Source organism: Henckelia pumila, chromosome 2 (genome assembly GCF_033568475.1).
Source record: "Henckelia pumila isolate YLH828 chromosome 2, ASM3356847v2, whole genome shotgun sequence".
In the NCBI taxonomy this organism is placed as follows: Eukaryota; Viridiplantae; Streptophyta; class Magnoliopsida; order Lamiales; family Gesneriaceae; genus Henckelia; species Henckelia pumila.
Window position 1 is genome coordinate 59955541 of NC_133121.1, and position 22886 is coordinate 59978426.

The following is a 22886-nucleotide window of genomic DNA, read 5'->3' on the forward strand; positions in this document are numbered from 1 at the left end:
TAATTTTAGTTGGAGGAACGATAATAATGCACAACCTTCACAACAACCTTTTTACAATAACCAAAGTCATCAAGGTTATGCTCCTTATATCCCACCTCCAAGAAAACATTTTGAAGATGAAATTAATGCATACATTCAAAAGCAAGAGTCTATCAATATTCAAAACATTCAATCTATGAATGATTTGAAAGAAACTCTTGCAAAATTTGCATCTGCACTTAATATTCATGAAAAAGGAAAATTTCCATCTCAACCACAACCTAATCCTAAAAATCAAAATCAAGAAAAAATTGATCAAGTAAAATCTGTTATTACTCTTAGAAGTGGTAAAATAGTTAATGATCCATATAGTGATGAAAACAAAGATCAGTCAAACTCAAAGAGTAAGGATGAAAATCTTGATGCTTTCGAGAAAGATGATACTTTGAGTCCTAAAATTAAGAAAGTTGATGATAAATTATCTGAAATAATATGTGAGTCAAATAAACATGTTCCTTTCCCTCATGCATTAGTTAATAATAAAAAACAAAAAAATGATTCTGATATTTATGAAGTTTTTAAACAAGTAAAAATAAATATTCCATTATTAGATGTTATTAAACAAGTGCCTTCTTATGCAATGTTTTTAAAAGATTTGTGTACTATGAAAAGACAATTGCATATAAAGAAGAAATCATTCTTAACGGAGCAAGTAAGCTCTATTATTCAAAATAATTCTACCTTGAAATATAAAGATCCCGGTTGTCCAACAATTTCATGTATTATTGGAAAAAATAAAATTAAAAAAGCTTTGTTAGATTTGGGAGCAACTGTGAATTTAATTCCTTATTCAGTTTATGAAAAGCTTAAGTTGGAAGATTTAAAACCTACATCTGTTACTCTTTTACTAGCCGATAGGTCAATCAAAATACCTAGAGGTATTGTAGAAGATGTATTAGTTTAAGTCGATAAATTCATATATCCCGTGGATTTTATTGTCTTGGATACACAACCAATAGAAGTACATAACGAAATTTCAGTAATATTGGGACGCCCATTTCTAGCAACTTCAAATGCTTTAATTAATTGTCGAAATGGAATAATGAAATTGTCTTTTGGAAATATGACTTTAGAACTTAATGTGTTCAATTTATGTAAAAAACCAAGTATTAATGAAGATGAAGATGATAATGCAATAGAAACAATCGTGGAAGAAAATATACACCAAGAAAACTTAAATCAACAATCTGAAATTTGTTTAGTGGAAAGTTTTGATTCAAAAAATGTTTTTAAATCAAAGTTATTTGAAGAAATTAATGAACTTGAAGGAGTAAAAGAAAATGATCATCCAAAACTTGAATTAAAACCCTTACCAATAGAACTAAAATATGCTTTTCTTGGTGAAAATCAAACATATCCTATTGTAATATCTTCTACCCTCTTACCAAAACAAGAAGAAGATTTAATAACACTACTTAAAAAACACAAAAATGCAATTGGATGGACTTTGCAAGATATAAAAGGTATAAATCCTTTAATCTGCACACATAGAATTCACTTGAAAGAAAATGCTAAAACATATCAACAACCACAAAGAAGATTAAATCCACACATGAAAGAAGTTGTTAAAAATGAAGTTTTAAAACAATTAGATGCCGGAATTATTTATCCAATCTCGGATAGTAAATGGGTAAGTCCAACACAAGTAGTACCAAAAAAATCAGGCATCACTGTTATAAAAAATGAAAAGGGAGAATTATTACAAGCTAGGATTCCATCTAGTTGGCGTATGTGCATTGATTATAGAAAATTAAATGATGCAACTAGAAAAGATCACTTTCCGTTACCATTTTTAGATCAAATTTTAGAGAAAGTGGCAGGTAATCCTTATTATTGTTTTCTTGATGGGTATTCGGGGTATTATCAAATACCAATATCATTAGAAGATCAAGAAAAAACTACTTTCACTTGTTCGTTCGGAACTTTTTCTTTTAAAAGAATGCCATTTGGTTTATGTAATGCCCCGGCTACTTTTCAAAGATGCATGCTAAGTATTTTTAGTGACATGATTGAAGAATTTGTGGAAGTTTTTATGGATGATATAACTGTTTTTGAAAACTCATTTGAAAACTGTCTTAAAAATTTGGAAGAAGTTTTAAAAAGATGTGAAGAAAAAAATCTTGTTTTAAATTGGGAAAAATGTCACTACATGGTTAAATCCGGAATTGTGTTAGGGCATGTCATATCTGAAAAAAGAATTGAAGTTGATAAAGCTAAGGTTGATGTTATTGCTAATTTACCATCACCAAACACGATCAAAGAAATTCGATTATTTTTGGGTCATGCGGGATTTTATAAAAGATTTATAAAAAATTTTAGCATAATATCGAAACCAATTTCAAATCTTTTAACAAAAGATGCACAATTTGAATGGACTCAAGAATGTGAAACTGCTTTTAAAAAGATAATTAATCTTTTAACTACATCACCTATTTTACAACCTCCTGATTGGTCTTTACCATTTGAATTAATGTGTGATGCAAGTGATTATGCTGTAGGAGCCGTGTTAGGACAAAGAAAAGAAGGTAAACCTTATATGATCTATTATGCAAGTAGAACCTTAAATAGTGCTCAAATCAATTATTCAACAACTTAAAAATAATTACTTTCAGTAGTGTTTGCATTAGATAAATTTCGATCCTATTTAATTAGTTCTACTACTATTGTTTATACTGATCATTCTACCATAAAATATTTATCAAATAAACAAGATGCTAAGTCGAGATTAATAAGATGGATTTTGTTGTTACAAGAATTTGATCTTGTAATAAAAGATAAAAAAGGAAAAGAAAATGTAGTAGCCGATCATTTTGTTGGAAAACTGGCGTTCAGATCAATCACGATTGATACCCGGTGCAGCGGAAGTTTAAAAATTTTATTATGGAACAATTCCATAGTGTGGGTATCAACCGTTCAACGATTAAATTATAAGTGTGTGCAAAATTTAAATAACAATTATTAAATTTTACCTTCAATCTCGAATCGAGATTATTGGACTCCAACAGATTTCTCTGCTCTTGTTGTCTCTCCCTGGAACCGATGAACTCCTTCAATCAGGTCCACGAATAGAGGTTTAATCCCTCTGATAGATTGCACTAGAAAATCTATCAGAAGTTTTCTACGAAGAGAATAAACGAATTTGATTCGCTATTCCAGACTGCAATTCAAAATCACAGACCATTATTTCTCACGCAGAGAAGGGAGGGGGCGGCCGAATTTGAGAGAGAGGAGGCTAGGGTTTTCGAAATTTTGCTCTCAAAATTATGACCAGTTGTATGTAATTTCTGTACTGCAATAACTTATTTATAATGCAGGCCACTAACACCTTAGGGCCCATTAGTCATAAGTTGAGGCCCGACAAGCAAAGCCCGCATGTTCAGAAATTAATATAAAATTCATCGTGACTCCGATTGATAAACCGATTTTACCAATGTGCACAGAAACCATTTCTGCACATTTTAAAGTCAAGATAAATTTTCCTGAATCCGAATTCAGTGGTTTCCAAAAATGTACATCCCTATGTCATTTTAGGAAATCCTACTCCCTTACTTTTATTTAAGAAGTCCAACTTCTTTATTCATTAAATTTAACTCTTTAAATTTAACTATCTCAACGGGGATTAAAACTCCATTACACTGTGTGACCCTAAATGGTTCAGGGATACAGCTAGCCGTGGGCTCACAACTCCTTGTGACTCGGAACAACGATTTCCGACTTGCCCAACGAATCATGGTAAAGCGCCTAGCAACATCGCCCCATGATTCCCTAGGTATCACTGATAGTGCCTATAAGAACCAGTAGATTTTGGTTAGCGTACAGTACGGTCCCTTCATCCATATATCCCGATCGAATCAACAACCATTGGTATATCGAGAGTCGCTCAAGATTCGATAACTATGCAATACATCTTGAAGATCAAATTAGTGATATCGCATGTGCTACTAAGAAACCATTTCTTAAATCACATCAAGTACTCTGGCCAGAGATTCGTCACACTAATATCTCCTCAGATCGCATAGGATATCCACACTCGCAAGTATGTGGTGAATCCTTGACAACAATGCATCGACTCCTATATGTGTTGTAACTGTACCCAATCCCGACACCTGATGACCCCCATAGAGTCGGTAAACGAGTCAAAGCACAGTACTAGCATATAGAGTCTCCATGATGTTTCAAGTAGTAAGGACTAATGGTGTACAACCAAAACCGCAGACTTTATCCACTCGATAAGTGATAACCACTTGGAAAGTCCGGATAGGGTAGTTCGATTATTCATCCTATGAATATCCATTTGCATGCTTCGAACATCTCCATGTTCCCTACCAATGAAACGTGGTACTCCGCATCGCAAATGCTAGTCTCAAACTCGAGCGATCCTTATCCTTATTATCGGACGGCTCAATCGACTAGGAACAGTTTAGAATATACAGTGACTATAAGATGTATTTCATGATAGACATCCCCATGTTCTACCACATCTTACATACACTATAGTATATTCAAGGTCTTTATCAAAACAACAATAGTATATCATAATATAACAATATGAAGAAAGATAAAGTCATTGCCATTAATAAAAGTGTAAATTACATTAAACAAAAGATCGTTTGTACAAAGAGTCATCAAAGCCCATAGCCACAAGTTGGCTCACTGGGCACCCACTCTTTCACATTTATCAAGAATAATTTCCGAATCATCTCAAAATGAAACACCAATAAATGAAAATTTTTCGGATGATCAACTATTTTATGCTACTACTATGCCTTGGTTTGCTAATATTGTAAATTTTCTTGTGACAAATAAAATGCCTTCTCATTGGAGTTCACAAGATAAAAATAAATTCTTGAAAGAGGTCAAAAAATTTTATTGGGATGATCCTTATTTGTTTAAGTATTGTCCTGATCAAATTTTTCGACGATGCATACCCGACAATGAGGTAAGTAGTGTCATTAAATTTTGTCATTCTGAGGCATGTGGAGGTCATTTTTCGTTAAAGAAAACAGTTGGCCTTCTTTATTCAAAGATACACATTCATTTTGCAAATCTTGTGAAAATTGTCAAAAAATGGGTTCAATTTCAAAACGAAACATGATGCCTTTAAATCCAATCATGATTATTGAAATATTTGACAGTTGGGGAATAGATTTTATGGGTCCATTTCCATTATCTTTTGGATTCACTTATATTTTAGTGGCTGTCGATTATGTTTCAAAATGGATTGAAGCAATTGCATGTAGAACTAATGATCATAAAGTTGTGATAAAATTTTTGAAAGAAAATATTTTTAGTCGATTTGGAATACCTAGAGCTATAATCAGTGATGGGGGAAGTCATTTCATAAATAAATCATTTTCTTCGTTGTTAAGAAAATATGGTATTACACATAAAGTTTCTACTTCATATCACCCTCAAACGAATGGTCAGGTTGAACTTGCAAATAAAGAAATAAAACAAATTTTGGAAAAAACAGTCAATCCAAATCGAAAAGATTGGTCTTTAAGATTAAGTGATGCATTATGGGCATATAGAACTGCATTTAAAACATCATTGGGGATGTCACCATATAGATTAGTTTTTGGAAAGCATTGTCATTTACCTGTTGAAATTGAACATAAAGCTTATTGGGCAATTAAAGCGTTTAATACTAATTTAGATGATGCATCTAAATTAAGAAAATTGCAATTAAATGATCTAGAAGAATTAAGAAATGATTCATATGAAAATGCAAAGATTTATAAAGATAAAACAAAAGCATTTCATGATAAAAACATTATGAGAAAATCTTTTGAAATCGGACAAAAAGTTTTACTTTATAATTCTCGCTTGCATTTGTTTCCAGGAAAACTAAGATCGCGATGGTCTGGACCATTTATTGTTAAATTTGTCTATCCTCATGGTGCTGTTGATGTTGAAAATCCTAAAAATAATAATGTATTTAAATTTAATGGGCAAAGACTTAAACCGTTTATAGAAAATGAAGTTCTTAATGAAGAGTTTATGCCTTTATATGATCCAACTTAATTGTTACTTATATTTTTATTTTATTTTTGCAGAATTGATTTCACTTCCCGATTAAGTGGCGGATAACGGTACTCCGTGACTACTTTCAGTCGATTTTATTTCAATTTCCCAAAATAATTGAATATATATATATATATATATATATATATATATATATTATGGATGAAGCTATCAAAAAACTTGGTAAATATTTTCCATCTGTTTCTAAAAAAGTTCTGAGAATGATTTATGAAGGCAGATGTGAAAGATTGAGAATGCTTATGCAAAAAGGAATCCCGGAGGATATTCGTCTTATAATTGAAGCCAAGGTTCGATTAGGTGGTGAAGTTCCAAAATTCTTACTTGTTCGAAATATGTCTGGACTAGGAAAAAGTACCTATGCGAAGAAAAGAAGGGCTAAAAGGTTAGATGTTTGTCATAATTGTGCCAGATGGACTTGTAATAGACAATGCAGATCTTTGGGATATGTTTCCACAAATAGAGAAGATAAAATTGATTTCATTAAGAATGAGCTGAGTAAAGAGTCATTAGATGATATCTCATTGACTCTTGAGACGCATTCTAGTGGAGATGTTCAAGGTCAACTTCTCCGTTTATGGAAACTATTCCAAGCGCAGCGTCATGGTAATGGTCTTGGGAATCTGACTAAAAAATACCCTATTTGCCAATTTATAAGAAAATTGGATGGTAAGCCAACCCTCGACTCATAAATATTGAAGGAACACTGTGAGCCACTGTTTATACGCATGCATGTTATTATTATATATTATTGTTTTTTACTATTTTCATCATTTTGTTCACAACTGTATTCCTATTTCTGTCTTATTCCTTGTTTTCCTTATAAAATCACTCAACTCTCTCTATATTTTTGAAAAGAAAAAAAAAGCATGACAGGATCTTATTCACAAAAATTGAAAAATATTTGTGTCTTTTGTGGTTCTAATACTGGAAAGAATGAAATATTTGTTGATGCAGCAATTAATCTTGGAAAAAAGTTAGCACAGAGAAAAATTCACTTGGTTACGGAGGAGGCAATATTGGATTAATGGGATCTATTTCAACAGCAGCTCATCTTGGAGGTAGTCAGGTTTTGGGTATTATTCCTACAGCTTTAGCTGAAGGAAATATTATAGGTGTTACGGTTGGGAAAGAGTTGAAAGTTTCATCAATGTACGAGAGAATAACTAAAATGATAGAAAATTCTAATGCTTTTATTGCCTTACCTGGTGGTTTTGGTACTTTAGAAGAAATTTTTCATGTTGTTTCTTGGGCACAACTTAATATCCATAATAAACCTATTGGCTTGTTGAATATCAATAACTATTATGATGGTTTGTTGACTTTTCTTGATGTAGCCGTGGAACAAAATTTTATTTCAGAAAATTCACGAAAGATGTTCATCTCTGCTTCGAATGAAGACCAATTAATTGATGATCTCCAAGCTTTTTTACATCAACCTGATTTGGCTATAACAAAGATCAATTGGTCTCAACCAACCAGTAAGAAAAGAAAACTAGATCATTGATTCAACATGTCACGAAATGCTTTGTGTTTGTTCCTCATCTTCAATAAATTCCAAGTGATATCTCTTTCATCATGTACTCTTTATTTTTCTTTAAAAAAATGTCATATTCAGGTTTGGGGGAGAGTTTATTTTTTTTAAAAAAAAAAATTTAAAATTTTTAAAAAAAATATTTCTATAATAATATATATTTTTCTTTTTTCAATGGCAGAGTAAGGAGTCAAAAACTCCTGACACGCATTAGTTTTTATTTATCATATTATCACAATAGATTAGATTTTAATATTCCGTATATATTTAAATTGCAAACTACTAAAAAAATGAAATTTTTTTGTATAGATTTTTATTTATTCTTCTTTTTATCAATTTAATAGAAAATATGTAATTGATGGGATATAAGTTATAAATAATATATAATTGTGTGTTTTCAAATAACATATTTTTTAAAACTTTTATGAGTATATAATTAAAGTGATATTGATTGAATGAATAATAACATGTATAATTGAGAAAATTAATTTGTAAAAGTGCAATATTTACTCACATAAATTTTGTGAGTGAGAGGTGAGAATTGAGAAAACAAATTATAAGCTTTTATTGATTATTAAAAAATGGTTGATTACTAGATTAAACCCATTTAAAAAAAATATATATATTGTGCATATGAAAATTGGCTGCAAAGATGGTTTGAAGTTTGATTGTAAAGATGTAGAATAATAATATCTCTACTATAATTATCAATGTAATAGATTTACCTCATAAAAAATAAACAAATAAATAAACTTTGAAAAAAAAATATGTTACATTTTCAAAGTTTATTGGAGGTATTTGGTTATGTAAAAACAATTTTGCAGCCAAGCAAAAAAGAGAAAAATAGAAAAAAGAAAAAAAAATAAAAACAAAAACAAAATAAAAACAAAATGGATTTATTCTTTGTAAATTATCCTATCTTATTTTCAATATTAGGTTATTTGATTGTCTGCTTTACATATTAACCATTTTCAATGAGTGTATAATTTTCTTCCAACTCCATGAGTGAAAACCAGTTATATATATATAAAAAAAATATCATAACCCGAGAGAAGTTGAGACTTTTACATTAAAATTCCTGAATATATACATGTTATGAAAAGGATTTCTATTATCATTTTGATTATATTATTCTCAAAGTTTTTAGAAAATGTTTATATAAAAAATTATATATATTTAATATTTTGATATTGTGTGAAATATATATGTATACCCCATCCAATTATATATTAATATATTAGTTGATATCAAGATTTATAAATAAACATATGATCTTCTTACAAGTATGTTTTAAAATTTCAAAGTTTGCAAATTTGAATATATATATTAAGGAATAAAAATCTAACTTGTGATTTTATAAAATTTTATTACTAAGGGACTAGTAATTAGCCGGTTTGGGGGTGTGATGAAACTTAAAATTTATAATTATTTATATGTTAAAAAGTATGTTTTAAAATTAAAGTTTAATTAAAATTATGAAGTTGTATTATTTTAGTGTTATGTGTTTATATTTAAATGTTTTACAAAATGTTGTATTTTATGGTTAGCGCAGGTTTAGTAAAAATAAAATTACTCAAGATACAGAGGTCATAATGGAGTAATCTTAAATCCTGTAGAATCACAAAAGAGGCATCTTCAACTTTGTAGAAGACAAGAAATTTCAAAAACTTCATTAAGATGATCAAAATAATCAAACATCAAAATGAAGACATATTTACTTTTACTATGACCAACTTAAAGTAAAAATATCATAAGTATTTCATATTTTATCCAAAAGGGGTGAATGAGTTGTCAAAACACATCTACAAACAAAGGGCTACGTGTCATACGTTTTGTGCAGAAGCAAAATCGGAAGTCTAAGGCATCAAACATGCCAATTAAAATTAGATCAATGTATTGACATTCAAGGAGACAAGCACCCACAACCTTTACTATTCCATATTTAATGAGTCTTGGACCCTTGCTCTCATTTGGCCTATAAATAGATGTGTTTTATAAGTTTTGTAGTGTGCAAGAGTGTAGAGAATTTCTCATTTGTAAAATAAATATTTTGTGTGTGAGAATAAAAGTTTGAGTGTGCAAGTTTTTCAAGTTCAAGTATGAAATTTCTTTGATCTTTATTCTTGAGTTTCATGTTCATGGAAAGCTAAATCTTTTTATGTCAAGGTGAAAAGGTTTCATTGTTGGTCAAGTAAGATTGCTTATATTTTGTATATTCTTTCCTTTTCTATTTTTATTTTTACTAATTGATTTTTATTTGTTGGTATAATTTTGGATGATTTTTTGTTATCTATTTACATCAAATGTTTGGTACCTTGAATGTGATTACCTTGATTTGTTGTCAAATATGATACAATAAATACTACAATAATTATATACTATAAATATATGTATCTATTTATAATAAAGTCATATATATTATTTAGACGATAGCGTGACTCTGTCGGTTGTTCTAAATAATATATTGTGATTTGAACTAACTTTTACTTTCCGCAACTAACTTTTACTTTTCGCAACTAACTTTTACTTTCCGCAACTAACATTTACCTTTCCGCAACTAACATTTACTTTCTCGCATCTAACATTTACTTTTCCGCATCTAACATAAAAATGTCATATATTTTATTTAGACAATAGCGTGGCTCTGCCGGTTGTTCTAAATGAAATATTGTGATTTGATCTAACATTTAATTTTATGTCAATTTATATTTATGCATTTATATATATATTATGGGTACCATGTATTAAATATCGGTTAATCTGATATTAATATAATGAGAACTATATTATATGATATATTTTTATAAATATATAATTATTCTCTTATGTTTATTTTTATTTTAGTTTCTTTTATTTATTTTTGTTAAGCAATCTTAATTAAACCAACAATGAACCTTTGAAGCCTTGACTATTTTATAATTTGTATATTTGAAGTTTTATAATAATATTTTCATCTATAATATATCATTGCTAAAATTAAACTTACAACATCCTCTCCGTGGATCGATCTCGTACTCACGAGTATATTACTTGCAGACAACCTACACTTGGGTGAATTACAATTTTAGTTGTAGCAGTGCCTATAAATATGAAATCAAGAAATCAGTCGGGCAACAAAATACACTCATAATTTAGAGAACGCTAAGATTCCGGGCCCTGGAGGTGATTTGGCTACGGAGTTCAGTGCTGCGTTGACTAGGGTGAGGTCTCGTGAGTATGAAGAGACGGTGTTTGGCCAAATCGTTGAAGAATGGGAGGCGATTGAAGAGTCGTGTTTCTATATCTCTTCAGTTCATCCACAAGATTTGATGGATACTGAGATAGACTATGCTGCCCAGATGCAGCAGTATGAAGAAAAGCTGGGGTCGACCGATCCGGTGAAGATCTTCATTCCAGAAGGCTTGTTTCTGCTCTTGCTCTATAGAGAGCTTAAAGGACTGGAGCGCATTTGGTCAGAGGAAATTGGCTACGTTCGCTCTCCTACAAGGGAGCTTACGTTCTTCATGCTCTCATGGAAGAATGCAGTGGAGAAGAAGATAGCTAAGGCGGTAGCAGCCTTCGAGGCTTTAATGTAATCTGTAGCTCCATGTTATAAAGAAGTAAACAAAAAATGTTTTGCGCATTATTTGCTGATTTTATGTATAAGTATCATTGAAGATATCATTATCACGCCGATTCACATAACATATGTATTTAGCATTAAAATTGATGTGACTGAAGAGGAGGATAGATAATAATTATGTGTCACAGTCGGGATAATCGTAAAAATATGCTAACAATAAGAAGAAGTACGATGCAAATAGTGGCTATTTTAATCTTTCAATAAATGCATGGTACACAAGTATCAATAAATTAGGCTTATCACAGGTCTGTGCCAATATCTTTTAAAGATATTATCGATGATTCAGTGTAGGTAACTATTGGCCTACATGACCTTTGGCCTTTTGATTTCCTTGCTTATAAATACTGTGCCTTGAGCAAGAAAGAAAACATAACTTAGTTCAAAATATAAAGCATATAGCGATGGATGAGTCTGATTTTGAAAGAAGAAAAGCTGTGTAAAGAACTAGAGTCATAGCAAGGGGCATGCGTATCTGGCTTCTTCTGGAGGGGATACGTCGCAACCTGCCGAATGGTTTAGCTCTTATGGATACACGGGTTGCTGAGGGCTTGCTATGATGCAAACTTACCTTGCGTACTCAGAGCACTCGAGATGTTCTAAGGGATTCTGCTATGAGACTCTTGATGCTTTTGGCAGAGAGAGATGAAATGCAGAACATATGTTTTGAGGATGATGTCTGCAGTGGTCAGGGTTCACTCACTCTCTGGATGATTGAGTGGAGTCAAGAGATGAAGACCAGGATCTCTGCAGCTCATTACGAGTATAGACGCAGTAGAGGGTGAATGTAAAATGCTGTATACACCGATGTAATGAAATTATTCTAATGAAATTCAGTATTCCCCCTAAACTCATGCTTATCTTAACTTAACTCTATTAAAACAAATACATTACGGAAATAAGAAAACTTAGCATCCGGTAGTGGCTTGGTGAAGATGTGTGCTGCTTGCTGGTCAGTAGATACGTAAATCATCTTAATCTCATTCTTGAGAACATGTTTGCGTATAAAATGATGTCGCACATCAATGTTCTTTGTCCTTGAATGCATCACTAGATTCCGAGTGATTGCAATGGCACTAGTGTTGTCGCAAAATATAGGGGCTTCACTTGACTGTATTCCATAATCTCGAAGCTGTTGTTGTATCCAAAGTATTTGAGCACAACAACTACCAGCTGCTAGGTATTCTGCTTCAGCGGTAGAGGTTGCAATTGATGTTTGCTTCTTACTAAACCATGAAATAAGTCTGTCTCCCAGAAATTGACATGATCCACTAGTACTTTTTCTGTCAAATTTTCAACCTGCATAATCATGCTCATCTCAAATTGTTCCTGCATCAACTTAGAGAATATCTCGCATAAACGAGGATTAGTTGATCCAAATATGATATCATCTACATAGATTTGAACAAGTAAAATGTGATCTCATTTAACAAATTTAAAGAGAGTTTTATCGAGTGTTCCTATGACAAAATTGTGATCTAATAGAAATTGTGATAATGTGTCATACCAAGCTCGTGGTTCTTGTTTCAAACCATAAAGAGCTTTGTCATGTTTAGAAACGTAATTAGGAGTCAATGAGTTGATAAAACCTGATGGTTTTTCAACATATACTTCTTCTTGAAGTAGCCCATTGAGGAAAGCTGACTTAACATCCATTTGATAAACTTTGAAGTTTTTGTAAGCAGTATAGGCAAGAAATATCTTGATGACTTCAAGACTTGCTACTGGAGCAAATGATTCGTCAAAGTCAATACCCTCTTCTTGTCTAAAACCTTGAGCAACCAGTCTGGCTTTATTTCTAACCATTGTCCCATCCTTATTTAATTTGTTGCGAAACACCCACCGGGTGCCTATGATGTTTTGGCTGTCCGATCGAGGAATTAAATTCCAAACTTTGTTTCTTGTGAACTGATTTAGCTCCTCTTGCATTGCTTCAATCCAACTAGCATCTTGTAATGCTTCATCTATGTGTTTATACTCTAGCTACAAAATGAATGCTGCATGAAATAGTTCATTAATTATTTGATTATGTGTACGTACGGAGAGGGGCAATAGGGTTATCGATGACCAGCTCGGGTGGATGATTTTTACTCCACCGAAGATTTGGTCCAAGGGGATTTGTGCCTATTGGAGTGTCGTCCTCATTCCTGATTGTGTTATCAGGTTCAATGACTTCTTCTCCGATTCTCTGTTCGTCATGATCTTGATCTATTCTTCCTTCATTGGGTTGAACAATCTCTTCTACTAGTGAATCTCTTGTGACAGGAGGTTCATCACTGTCACTTTCATCATCTAGAACAGTTGATTCCAGGCTATTTGCTAGATCTTTGATATCGGTTAGGGACTTATCTGTAGATATAGTAGTTTCATCAAAAATAACATGAATGGATTCCTTTACTGTCATTGACTTTTTGTTGAATACTCGATGAGCTCGACTGACTGAGGAATATCCAAGAAATATGCCTTCTTCTTCTTTTGCATGAAAGGTCGTTAAGCGATGTTTTCCATTGTCATGAATGTACAATTACAACCAAATAATTTAAAATAAGAAACATCGGGTTTTGGGCCATTCCAGATCTCATATGGTGTTTTGGTTTGTTTCTTGTTAATCATAGATCTGTTTTGAGTGTAACATGTTGTGTTAATTGCCTCTGCCCAAAGTATTTGAGATACGTTGGAATCAGCAATCATAGTTCTAGCTGCCTCCTTAAGAGTTCTATTTCTTCTCTCAGCAACACCATTTTGCTGTGGGGTCCGAGCAGCAGACAACTCATGCTTGATTCCCTGGTCATCAAGATAGGATTCAAGGGTTTTGTTTAAAATTAAGTGCTTCTATCACTCTTGATTCGATCTATCCCAGTACGTTTCTCATTTTGCAAACGTTTAAAAATCTTTATCAGGTGAGTAGCTGTTTGATCTTTGGACGATAAAAAATTATCCAAGTAAAACGAGAGTAATCAACCACAATCACTAAGGTATATCTCATTCCCCCTAGGCTCCTGACCGGTATAGGACCAAAAAGATCCATGTGTAACATGTCTAAGAATTTAGAAGAAGATGTACACCCTTTGGTTTTAAAAGTAGCTCTTATTTGTTTGCCCTACTGACAAGCCGAACAAACTCTATCCTTTTAAAATCACCTTTGGGCAGGCCAAAAACCAAATCATGTTTGCTCAGATGTTTAATGGACATAAAGTTTAAATGATTGAGCCATTTATGCCATAACCACTGCTTATCATTTTGAGCAACAAAACAAGTAGGAACTGACGGTTGTTCACTTTGCCAATTTATCCTATAAGTGTTTTGTTATCTTAGTCCGGTAATATCACCATTACTAGATTTGATCATGCATGTATGATTGTGAAATTCAATAGTGTAACCATAATCAGATAATTGACTAATGCTGATCAGATTATAACATAGGGTGTCAAAAAGCAATACGTCATTAATAATAATGCTACCATGAGTAATCTTACGCTTACCCACGGTCTTACCCTTTGAGTTATCGCCAAAAATAATTTTAGGCCCTTTGTATTGTATGATTTTGGATAATACATCTTTATTTCCAGTCATGTGTCTAGAGCATCCGCTGTGAAGATACCACGTCATCTTTTCCATTCGGGACCCATACCTGAATTACTTTAATAGTTTTAGCAGTGTGTGCATCTATAATGTGAGTTGGTCGAGGTGTACGATGTGTACTTGTGTGTGGTCTGAATCTTACAGTGTACTGTTTGAACTTTTTATCTTTGTTATCCAGTCTGTATCGTTTTTGAACAGACGAGCAATTGAAGTACCGACTCTGTGTCACCTGATGATTCCTGTACTTGGGTTGACTTGGTTCAAACCTTGACTGCTTGAACTTAGATTGGTTTCCCATTCTTTGTTCATTTAATATAGTTTTACTCCATGTCTCTCCTTTCCTTGGAATCTTAGGCTCCACATATCCCAGTCCTTTATGCTTACCTTTGCACTTATAGTGACTTGACTGTCCATCATAGATCTTTGGTTCAACATGTTCATATATCGTACTAGATCAAAACAATCTTATTACATTAGGATCGTTCCCACTAGAACACGATTGAGTATTTTCCTTTGTAACAATACATTCATTTGATCCATATTCAAGACCGGTTTTATCACCTGCTTGTTTCTGGTTCTCATGTATTTTATCCAACGAGGTAGAAGCCTTATTCCAAGAGTTGATTGTTTTAAGAAACTTTTGATTTTCATACAAAGTGACTTGGAATACTCGTTTCATATCATCATTCTCAGCAGCCAATAGGTTTAGCTTATTCCTTAGACCATCAAGTTCTTTTTGCTGTAAACAGCTAGATTCCCTTGAATTATCAATGAGACATGCTTTTTCTGTCTTTGCTTCCTCGAATGATGTAGAAATATTCTTATACTTAGTGACCATCTCATTAAGTTCTTGAATGAGTTCTTCTTGTGTAAAATCAGACGAGTTAAAGTCAAATACCTCAGTGTCGTCTTCTTCTTGTTTAGAGTTATCCATAAGACACTGAACTTGCTCTTTCTCGCTTTCTTCGGATGATCTATCTGTATCGGATGAGTCAGACTCTATTTCTGCCCATTTTCTTTTACCTTCGTCTGCAACTAGCACTCTTTGTTCCTTCTTTTTTTGGAACGTTCTTCTTCTTTCTTTGCCTTTCTTTTTCTCATAATGCTTCTTTCTTTCTTCGTTCTTAGGCTTAGTACAATCTGCAATGAAGTGGCCTTGCTTGCCACAGTTAAATCATGCAGGACCATCCTCTATATGGTCTTGTTTATAATAAAGGTTTAAACTTTGTTTTAATATTACGCATAAGTTTTCCAAACCTTTTGATAAAGAGGGACATTTCTTCGCCACTTATCTGTTCACCTGTCTTATTTTATGACGCTTCCTTGGTCGGTTGAGGTGAGACGGTTGACGTTAATGCCTTGGTGGGGTTTGAGACTGATGGTTCTTCCTCTGTTCTGATTCCGAGTTCAAACTCATAAATTTAAGATCTACAAACAAATCATGAAGCTCTAGTTTGTTTAGATCCTTTGATTCTCTCATGGCTATGGTCTTGAAATCCCATTCTCTGGGTAGTGCTCTCAAACCTTCAAAGCAATTTCACAGTTAGTGTATATTTTTCCGAGAGCAATCAATTCACAAATAATATTGCTAAATCTTTTATCAAACTCAGCCATGGTTTCTCCTAATTTCATTTTGGCATTGTCAAACATTTGAATGGCTATAGTGAGTTTGTTTTCCTTAGTTTGATTGTTTCCTTTGCATAGTTGAGTAAGTTTTTCCCAAATTTCTTTGGGGGTTGAGCACGTCTTGATTTTTCTAAACATGTTTTTGTCCAGCGTTTTGTATAGTATATCTTTAGCCACGTTATCGAGATTTGCTTTCTTTTTGTCCTCATTACTCCATTCTTCTCTGGGTTTCTCAACCATCTGTGGTTCACCTCCTGTTATGGCTACAACAGTGTTGACATTGAGAATATTCATGGGTCCGTTAGTGATAACATACCACATGTCATCATCTCGAGCAGAAAGGTGTGCCTGCATACGAATTTTCCAGTCATCACAATCTTCTTTAGAGAACATAGGAATTTTATTTAGAGAAGTCATGATAAATATCAGTAGCTAATAGAAAAACCCTCTCTGATACCACTTTTTGAGGATTGGTAGCGTGTGTAGAGGAGGGGTTGAATACACACTTAGGATAATCTTTAATTCTAATGCAATGTGATTGAGCAAATGTTAGTTTACTCAACCGATTTTCTGTTAGCTTGCTAGAAATATAAGAGATACTTAATAGTGAGGAAACAACTCTAAATATGCTAGATGAAATAATGGAATAGTGTGATGCAGTAACTTAAATAAACACAAATATGTTTCTAGATGTTCGGAGCTCAATCTCCTACGTCACCCCTTCTTCCACCTCGGAAAGATTCACTAGAATACTTTGGTTATTAAAACGTCTTGCAATACACCCGATCCAAGTTAGGACTTATCCAATGCCCAAGATGGAACTCCTAGATTTACAGTGATAAGATTTAAAGCTCTTATCAAACTTTTCTTCAGTTGGTGATGATAAATATCTAAGTTTCTTGAAGACTTAAGACTCTCAAATCCTTGTAGCAGATAGTGTTCTTCAAACAACAGCTGGATTTGAGTAACCATTGAAAAGATCTCCTTGTAGATCTGATAAGCTTTTTAGCCAAGGGTTGAATGAGAGGTCGAGTATTCAGAGTAGATTCAAGAGCTCATGTATGCAAAATCTTTGTAAGCGTCGTTCGTTTCTTTGTAGAGAGGCTCTGATATTTATATCAATTTTCTCCAACATATTTATCTTCTATCAACGGTAGTAAAGCATCTATGATGTCAGTTGTCAATCTCTGATAAGTAGGCATTGATAATATCTTCTGAATATTTTGTAATGCGAACACCTTAATTGTCTATTCAATGTGTCACTCACATTAAATGCTATTTATGGCTTTCCCACTTTATCAGACGGCTCCTTAAATACTTCGTCCTTTGCATTTAAGTTGTCTTGTCAACTTTCCGAGAACTGGGAATCTGTGAATTCTAAATGTAGTGTGTAGCTTACCACTTTCAAAGTTCAGTAGATATCTTAGCTGGTAGATATGTCTTGCTCGGTTGACAAGGAACGATAGACATGCTTTAATCAGATAATACTGCTTATTCCAGTTGAAATCTCTTGGTCAGCTGATGTCTTGACGTCGGTAGATTACCTGTGTATACAAGTAAATGGTGGCCGTTCTAAAACAACGATGTATTGTTTTGTTATCACCAAAAGCCAGGATTCAACAAGAACCATGGGGGGCGACGCATGGGGTCTTGTGGAGAGAAAGGGAAAAATGTAAATTAAATCCTAGGGTTAAGTTGTGAGTGATAAGTGTGTGTATGTATATGTAAATGTGTGTGTATATTAGTTTCTACTACTAACTAATAGAAGTGCAGTATTTAAAATAACAACTACTACACTACACTCACTATACTTAATTAAAATACTTATCTTTGAAGATTGCAAGTTGAAAGGAATTAAATAACATCTATCCAAGTTTAAAAATACTAAATTTGAAGGTGACTAAATAAATCCTACAATTCTTTTTAAAATAATTATGATTGCTCAAAAATCCTTAAAATGAAGCTTTATCTACTTTCCTCAACTTTTAAAAATTTAAAAATCTCTAAATGAAAGATACCTCAGAATCCTCGGCTCCCCTCATTGACCCTGAAACCGCAGAAACTCAAGATTTTTTTAAAATCATTACTTAAACATTTTGATGTCACATAGATAATTAAAACATTTAAATACTTAATGAATTGATAAAAGTAATTTAAATAAATATACAAGCGGAATTAAAAACCTTGAAACAAGTTGATCAATTTAAAAATATTTAATTAAATAAGCTAGATAGCTAAAATCATTTAAATAAATACTCGATAAAATTTAGTCCTTTTAAATAAATAAGCTGAACTAAAATCATTTAAATAAGCAGTCTTAATCTTTTGAAATCATTAAAAAAAGTTGTACAATAAAGTCATTTAGATTAATAATTAGAATTTTATTAACACATAAATCAAATAAAGAATTTTTATCAATTAAACTTAAAAGTAATAATCTTAATATTTATTTAATTTTATGCATGCGATTTAGTAGATTGTATTTTAGACGCTACAATTCCTTCCCCCTTAAATGAAATTTCATTCTCTTCCCCCTTAAATGAAATTTCATTCTCAAAATTTAAAACTTAATAACTAGGTCCGGATACAAACAACTAGGTCAACACTAAATTTTTTAACTTTGCACCCACATGAGTTGTCTCTAATCAGCTTTTGCTGCGCACTCTGATGATTATTTAAACCTACAAAGCAAGGAGCAGACTAACTCTCACTTTAATATAAATTCATAGTTCTTATTTGTTCCCAAGTGATTTTATCCTAAATGAAATTTTATCACTACACAAATTTACTTTTGATCTAAATTTAAAAACATAAAAACATCATCCTACTACAACTGATAAGTTCTACAACCTACAAATTATTAGATCTTTAAGTTATTGCACAACTTACATTTTACTAATCTTATATCCTTTGTTATTACTCAAATATTCTCCACATAATTGATCGTATGCTAATACTAACCATCGATCAATTCACTAACTTTTCCTTAACTTGATAGCTTCAATAAAATAATTTTCACAAACATTTTCATGAAGTGCAGTTCAAAAATTTTCTACATCATTAGTCGTAGTCAAAACTCCGCCACAAATCATTGAAAGATATGCTTAAAAGTTTAAAATAACTAAATCAAGCACACCTACTATAAAAATACATGCTTTCGTAAATTATATTTTCGTTGCCAAAATATTTTCTTAAATATTTTTTCACAATTCAGTGCATGCCTTAAAAATATTTTTGCATGCAAACAAATAATTTCAGACACCATTTTAGAAATGATAAATTTCAATGGAAGTTGTTGCCCTCAAAAGTTCTAAAAATCCTTAATCGACTCACTAAACTTGTTCAAGCTTCTAAAATAATTTAAAACATCTTCCAAAATTCTTATGTACGACCCTCTACCAAAACTCCTCTGCGAGTCCCAAACTCTGACTCATACCCAAGAATCAAATTTCAGATCTTAAAATCGACAAAGACATCAACTTAAACAGCCAATACTTCAACATACAACAACTTACTGCAACTAGGCTAACTACATCCATCTACAATGTAGTAGCAACTTAAGGAACCAAAAAAATTGAACGTTTGATAACCACTAGAAAAATCCGCGACAACCCAATGAGTGGACAACAACTGTTTCTTAGTGATAAGTGCAATTTATGCACTTAATTTATATATGATTTGACATGTCTTTTGTGATGTATCAAGTGGATATTATGCGTATTTGTTGTTGTTTTGGTGAGATGCAAAGATTGGAGGAAAAATAACAAGATGAAGCGGAAAGACGAATTATAGAAAAGCAACTTCAGAAAATTACTGGGAATTATTGAGACATCCAAATCCAATCTTCACCGTTTAGATTATATTTAGGATGTTTTGAAGTTGTTGTCAAAATTTAGCTCGATCCGACGGTTATATTGTGAGATATGAATTTTTGAAAATTGTCGCGTGCTGTAGAAATCATTTACCAGAGAATGTAACAAGCAACAGTGCGCTTCTGCGCAAAATAGGCGAATCTGCGCAAAATTCTGGACAAAAAATGAGAACAAAAAAGAGGAAAAGAAGCGCATATGCATGAAGGAGAGAGCAGAAGCGCTAATTGAGAGCAGAAGCGCAAGAAAGGAGCAGAAGCGCAAGAGAGGCAAAAACATGAGAAAAAAGTAAAAGCTTCTGCGTGCATTATCAAGCTTCTGCGCACGTCTTAGGAATCACTTTCACTCTTCTGCGCATCATCTCAGGCATCTACGCAACATGAGAAAACAAAGGCTGGTGCTTCTGCGGGAAAATCACGCCTCTGTGTGAACTGATAAATATGGAATCGTATAAGAGTTTGGAAATTTTTGAAAACTGAATTCTGGGCTTGATCGTGGGCTTTTAATATACATATAAAAAGAAACTTTGAAGATCAATAACAGGGCACAAGCAGCGGCCGCAAAATATCACACACACAAAATTTATTTGAGAGCTTACACGTGCGATTGAAGAACTTGGAAGATAAAAATCTGCACAAGAACTTGAAGAGAAAAGCTGGAACAAAGTTTGAATATCGATCGGCCAGACAGGACGTCGAATATTCGGCTTTGTTTTCCTTCTTTTATATTTATTAAATTATGAATTATGTCTAGTTTCATAAACATGATTTATTTTTACAATATTTTGATTATGAACTAATTTTTATTAATCTAGAGGTTGACATATCCTCGTGTAAACTCTTCTATTACTTTTGATTTTTATTGGATTGTATTCTCCTAGATTAATTGTTTTCTTCTAGATTTGATTGTCTTTCAATTACTTGATCACTATTGATTTATCATATTTATTTGAAATCATTGATCAAGAGAGGAGATTTTTAATAGAACCAATAAAAATTAAATCATAATTGTTTATATAGCTCGGGAGAGTATATAATATTAATGGAGCCTTAGGAAGAACATTGTTTACATATATCATAACGATTAGATTCTTAATAGGGATATTAGAAATGAACTATAGTTGATACACATTATTTGTTGCTCGAAAGAGGGAAATAATATAATCTAAGTGTTCTTGGCTATTAATTGAATATAATTCATGAAAATAATTTAATTAGGAGTAGTTGTCGAAACCAGGTGAAATCTGAACCTCTAGACCATCATTTGCTCATTGGTATTTCGTTGAAACTATGTGCGTGCTTTTTTGAAATTTATTATTTTATTTAAGTTGAAAACAAAACTCTTATTTTAATTTTTTAGATAAAGTTTAGACTATTTTATTTACATGTACTAAAAAATTTTCAACACTACTCCTTGTGGGATCGACACTCTATTCATCACTTTATTAAAACTTGATACTGTGCACTTGAAGGCACAATTCACTAACTTTTCCTTAACTTGATAGCTTCAATAAAAGAATTTTCTCAAAATTTTTCATGAAGTATAGTTCCAAAATTTTCTACATCATTAGTCGTAGTCAAAACTCCGCTAAATCATTGAAAGATATGCGTAAAAGTTTTAAATAACTAAATCATGCACATCTGCTATAAAAATTCATGCTTTTGGATAACATAAACTTTCTCACTCGATCCGTAATTTTTTACCGATCGAGCGAGACCTGTGCTGCGGGAAAAATTACATTTGGAAGAAAGTTGCTTGCTCGATCGGAGACTTTTTGCAGCTCGAGCGAGGCGCCGCGCAGACTCAGAAATAGAAAATTTCGGGAATTAAAATCCTTGACTTTTCGGGCTTTATTTCGTGGGCTTTTCAAGCCATATAAATAGAAGATAAAAAAATCAGAGTTTGGAATCATCTTTGGACGGATGAAGACATGAGAAGACATCTGGATGCTAGGTTTTATCTTCCTTGTTCTTAGATTTAATTTCTTCCTTCAATTCTTCTAATTTTTAGTTCTTGGTAGAGGAAGACGAACCCTTTGAAGTTTATTTATTTTGTGAGATTTTGATTTTCATTGTTTGATTTTTATTTGAGAATCAAAAATTGTTTGGAATTGATTGATATTCTTATGTGTTTAATTATTGGCTGACTATCTAATAATTTTATCATACAATCTAAAGCTAAATTAGATAACAAATCCGTAATTGTTTGTTCTCTCTAATTTGCGAAGCAACTGCGATTAATAATTTCTGCTTGTGAATTTGTTAATTTGTAGGAATATCTCTTGACTATATTAAATATAACCTCTTGTGCTTGTGTTGTTTAGCTTCATCAATTTCACTAGTTTGAGTGATACCTTGGGTTTAAACCTTAAACGCTTGTATTTGGGTTAATTCATTGGTAAGGGTTGATTTAAAACGCTTATGTCTAGTTAACAAAAATTAAGGTGAGATAGGAATTAAATTTCCAATGATGAATATTTAATGAAAATTAATTATTTTTAGAGAATCGATGATCGAGTGAATAACTTCAAGGGTGTAGTAGACCGATACCAAGGTTTGTTAATTAATTACTTTTC